The 5,814-nt window shown below is 49.1% G+C and overlaps 1 pseudogene; it reads right to left on the reverse strand.

Annotated features, from left to right (window-relative positions):
• LOC141095506 (nuclease EXOG, mitochondrial-like) overlaps positions 1-5,239 on the reverse strand; it is a 20,055-nt pseudogene extending 14,816 nt beyond the window's left edge.
• Positions 5,240-5,814: the final 575 nt, after the last annotated feature.

Here is a 5,814-nt window from a genome sequence, read left to right on the forward strand (position 1 = left end):
AGGGCTCGCTCCCACTGGCGATTAAAGAATAATAATAATCAGATTGCATTCGTACCAATTTAATCCTATATTTCATTATCTATCAGTGGCGGGTTTTTGCCAGCGCTGATCGGATTGCAATCGGACAGGAAAAAAAATGGCAGCATGCTGTGATTGCGCGCCAAATTCGGATCTCACGCACACATACAAGTCTATAGGAGAGTGTGTAACATCGCACTGCACTCGGATAACAGATGATCATTTCCACTGTGGATTTGGTCACTAATCCACAACAAAACGTGTAATGAATCCACAGAAGGAACCAGCATTTGTTGATCGTGGATTCCACCCTGCTCCATTACTAAGCATTATTGAATAGGGTGAAATCCACAATCAAAATCTGTACATGAATGAGCACGCTGCAGATCTGACGTCGGCACCATGCTTTCATTTTTTTGCAATGTGTGATTGAGACTTTCAAGTCTTCTAGACTGCTGCAGACTAAACCACAATTCCGCAAAGTGTGAACTTGGCCTCAGGACATGCCGCAGCCTCACTTAAAGAGGACCTGTCACCTGTGTGTGGCTGCACGTACGATGTAAGAAAAGAGAGAGCAGCCACAGACCGACGGTTTTACAAATCATAACTCATTAAGAAAGACGTCCAGCAGTGTCCCTAATGACAGGCTAAAGGTCCGGACTGTCTAGAAAAAAAATCAGGTCCGAACTTCTGGGTTGTGGGATCTGGACATACAGAGCGAGATCCAACAACCCTCCGTGGCCGCCGTGACAGTAAAGTGCGAGGCCGATGATCTACACCAGAGCGGATACATCATTTACTGAGAGGCGAGGTAACCGCTCTAATGATGTTACCGACTGGTAACTGCTACGTACCGGACGGGGCGACACTGGTTTGGCTCCAACGTGAGATTTCATGACACCTCACGAGGTCTCACACTGAGGGAATCTGAATGCCACGATCTAACAACATGCAAGTTTGAACCTGAATTTTGCTAGAAAGTCGGGTCTTTTAGGTTGGTATTAGCAACACTTTTTTATTTCATTTTTGCCCATAGGTTGTTTAAAAAAAAAAATTAAAAATCACCAGTCGGAGGCTGCCCGCTGTTCTCTTAAATAAAAAAGGGCGACCTGAGACTGGTGACAGGCGCTCTGTAATGTGACCGCTCTAGACAAATGTCTAATGCTACAGTTTTCCCAACACTGAAGTCAGTTAGTGAAAACGGAGTTAACCCAGAAACAAATAGAAGAGGTTTGAAAACTTTTTTTTACTGCATGGGAATAAACATTAAGGCTATGTGCCCACGTTGCGTGTTAAACCGCACACAGAAAACCGGATTCCTTCCCAGAAATCGCGCGTTTTTTCCGCGTGATTTCACCGCGATTTTGATCGCGATTTTCGTGTGCGATATTCAAGCACTTTCCAAGCGATTTGAAGCATCACTTGGAAAGTGATTGACAGGTTGGTAACATTCGTCAAACATAGTGTTTGACAAGTGTGAGCAGCTTTTTAATATTGAGGCCGCCAATGTTAAAATGCTGAAAAAAATAAAAAATCGGGGTATATTTACCTTCCGACGTCCCGCGCTGCATTCTCGGCCTAAGCGTTCCCAGTAATGCCTTGCGAGACCTGTGATGACATAGTCTCGCGTTGCTATAGCGATCTCGCGAGACCACGTCATTACAGGGCCTTGCCGCAAGGCATTACTGGGAACGCTTAGGCCGGGAATGCAGCGCGGGACGTCGGAAGGTAAATATACCCCGATTTTTTATTTTTTATACTTTTTTTTACAGGGGTATGGTACCCAGGGCCTGGAGGACAGTCTCCTCTCCTCCACACCGTGGGTACCAACCGCAAATGAGACGCTTCACTTCGCGCATGGTGGGCATAGCCACATGCGGGAAGTAAGCGATTCTCATGCATTCCTATGGGTGTGGAATCGCGGCAATTCTTTGCGATTCCGCACAAAAGAATGAGCATGCTGCGATTTTTTCCGCGATGCGATTTCGCCGTGGAAAAAAGCGCAGCATTAGCACAGCATGTGCGGAATGCCATAGGAATGCATGGGGGCGTCATGTACACGATTTTTAAATGTTTTCGCAGTGTTTTCGCGCCGAAAATCGCTACGTGGACACACAGCCTAAGAATTCACTACAACGTTGTCTGGCCTAAGTGGTGAATTGTCAGAAAAAATACTAAATACATCAAAAATGAGATGTGTAAGAGTGCCACTAAAAATGGATAACTGTGATCCTGACATATTGTTAGACCTCTGGGAATCCAGTGCTGAATAAAGGGGGCTGTCCCACTCTCTGTCTTCAGGAGGGCACAGCTCCCGGTGAGCATGAAGTCAGAAAATAGGAACGGCACTGAGCGCCCGATACATTGTGACAGATGAGACGAGCCGCATGTTTCCACCGCTCACTGGAACGGAGCGCTCAGCTGCTGTTACAGGAGGCGGCTCTGTCTCATTATTATGCTTTACATTATATAGCGCCAGTAATTCCACAGCACTTTACAGATCTTGCCTTCACTGTCCCCATTGGGACTCACAATCTAAATTCCCTATCAGTATGTCTTTGGAGTGTGGAAGGAAACCGGAAAACCCAGAGGAAACCAACGCAAACACGGGGAGAACATACAAACTCCTTGCAGATGTTGTCCTCGGTGGGATTTGAACCCAGGACCCCAAAGCTGCAAAGTAAAGGTGCTAACCACTGAGCCACCGTACAGTGCTAACCACTGAGCCACTTTGTTGCCCATTGTGCTTCTTACTAAGAGACCAGCCGAGGTAATGGAATTAATTCCCTTTTTACTCACCAACTATTTTCTCTTTTGTAAGATGCTCAATGACCCAACGTGGGGTCTTCTTTGCTTGATCATAAGATAAAGCATGACCGATATATTGCCTGACCTCCTCTCCACTCTGCGGGAATCCAGACTCCTCCAATGGAGACTTCTGTATGGGTTCTGGGGGGAAAAAAAGAGTTAATATTAACATTATATCTGGTTCAGTAGGATCAACCCTCCTAAGCCATCTAGATGGCCACGCAAGTAAATAAAAAAAAAAATGAATAAAATGATAACGTGACATCTTCAATCTGATCTTATTACCTAGAAATCTACACTTGTCTTCATATGTAAATGAACGGTTAAGATCTACGGGCCGGACATAGATCTCCCTGAGAATCTGCCTCCAGAGACTTTTTTTAATGAAAGGAGGTGTTACCAGTGTAGATCAGGAGAGCTGACTGTCAGTCATTACATGTCTCACACCAGCAATGCCGCATTTCATTTAAAGTTGTCCACTGCTAGGACAACCCCTTGTCATACCCCACGCTTTGCCCCAATAAGATAAAAAAGCCTATACTCACATCCCGTGCCTGCGCTGCTCCCACGGTGTCAGCACGCGCTCTCTGCAGGGCTCTCATGCGGTTTGACACTGGCACACAATCAGCGCTGGCATCACTGTCCCCACCCTTCATATGAATCGAACATGAAGAGGAAGTCGGAGATCAGCCGCAGCCCGGACTTACTCTTCATGTACAACTCGTATGAAGGCGCGGACAGTGACGCCAGCGCTGATTGGGCAGCGGAGTCACGTGTCACATCGTACAAGAGCCCCAGGACCGCGCGTACCGGCCCCGCGGGAACAACGATGGCACAAGGGGCGAGGATAAGCTTTATGTAATCTCTGTAATCATTCTGCACCAAAATACTATCTGTGCCAACTGTTGGCGGCATAAACTTAAAATGAAGGAAACAATGGTGTAAATTGCTGCTGTTTCACAATACAACTCAGCCTGCAGAAAAAACACCAAATATCAGAGCTACAGACAAAAAAAGAAAAAAAATGTATAAAAAACAGAACAGAAGAGATGCTGAGCAGTGATGAGCGTGTTGAGGTGTTATCTGGGCATGCTGGAGCGCTAACAGTGACTTCGGTGTGCTGAATATGTTCTAGTCCTTGCGGCTGCATGTCTCGTGACAGCGGTGACACATGTAAGGGTATGTTCCCACGGTCAGTGGACGCTGTGTACATCCGCAGCCTCCAGATGTTACAGCACAGTGGAGGGGGTGTCATCATATCCCACGCCCACTATGCGGGCAGACGCCTCCGGCTTCCATGTGTCTCCACAGGATAAATCTCACCCGTACAATGTAATGGGAGCCGTGATCCCGCACGGTTCAGTGATCACATGTGGAATCAGCGGCGTTCAGAAGCCGGCAGCGCTGTGGATGGAGCGGACATGTGCTGCCAATACTGACCGTGGGAACATCCCCTGAGGAGTGACTGACAATCCCTGCATGTGCCGCTGCTGTCAGCCACGAGACATGCAGCCGCGGGGACCAGAACACAGTATTCGAGCACGCCGGGCACTATGAGCACTCGAGCATGCCCAGATAACACTTTATCCGGCCCCGCTCACTCATCACTGATTCCACGGTGTGGACGTTGCGCTTTTTTACTTCTCTCCTATAAACCGACACAGAACAGACCCCAGACCCCAGACAGACCCCATAACGATCCATGGCCCCTGTGCTCCGTCCTGACAGGAGGGGGCGCTGCAGTAAGGCAGGGGGTGAGAGGGGAGCTCGTACTGACGTCACTGAGAGCAGGGACCCGGATGCAGGCCGCAGCACACGCGTCTATGACAGGGCCTCCCTCCACAGGGGTAACGGCGCACACTCTCCGCCAGGGGGCGGCTTTCTCACCTCGCTCGGCTCTTTTTCGCTCGTATAAGTACAGCGCGGCTAAGCAGGACGATGTGCTCAGTGTAGCCCCCAGCACGAAACCCCCCAGAAAGCGGCGGCTTATAATCCTGTAGGAAATATGTCCTGACATCTTCAAGTAGTTGTAAAAGACGAATGAACCGGAGCCGCCACCTGCTGGCCGGGAACAGTACAGCACTCGATTTACAGTAGAATCCAAGGCGTGCTACCAGCGACATCTTGCGGCCAGACTTGTTTATTGCATGTGAATAAATTGTATGTAGACGGGCGCCACCTACTGGCGCGGAATAAGACTGCTGCTGTGCTGGTGATCGGACATGAGGCGTCACATATCTGAGCTGTGATTTGGGGTCACCTCAGGAGTCAGGTATAGGTGTAAGCAGGGCCGGACTGGGGCGAGAATTCAGCCGCGGCATTGTAGGTGCACAGGCCACGTGTGGGATGAATGTGAGACATCTCCGTGCACTTGTAGGTTGTAAGAAGTGAGGTTGGAGTAACACGACTCTATGGCCGGGGTCAGACTTGTGAGAAACTCGGACGAGCCTCGCATCAATACCCGGCACTGCCGCCGGCACTCGGGACCGGAGTGAGCGCTGCATGTATTTCTATGTGGCTGAGCGCTCCGGGCCGAGTGCCGGCGGCAGTGCCGGGTGTTGATGTGTGAGACTCGTCCGAGTTTCTCACTTGTCTGACCCCGGCCTATAACACGGTTGCAGGTGGTCCAGTATCACAGCTCCGTCCTATTGTCGCTACTTTACCTACATACCGGGGTCTCGTAGATAATGATGAGGACGCTGCGCTCTCCATGGTGCTGGGGGTCTTCATACAGCTCACGGGCCGGGATGTAGATACCCCCGGAGCTAATGCTGATGACCCATGCTACAGACAGCGATCAGTCTCAAGTCCCCAATCATCACTTTTAACCCTTTCGAGACTTTACAATTTTCTGTTTTTTGCGTTTTCCTCCCCTTCTCCCCAGAGTCATAACTTTTTTTTTTTTCTGCCAATACACCCACATGAGGGCTTGGTTTTTTGCAGAACGAGTTGTACTTTTGAACGACACCGTTGATTTTACTGCTGCAG

Source organism: Dendrobates tinctorius, unplaced genomic scaffold (assembly GCF_039654945.1).
Source record: "Dendrobates tinctorius isolate UK_male_01 unplaced genomic scaffold, ASM3965494v1 ptg000070l, whole genome shotgun sequence".
NCBI classification, from domain to species: domain Eukaryota; kingdom Metazoa; phylum Chordata; class Amphibia; order Anura; family Dendrobatidae; genus Dendrobates; species Dendrobates tinctorius.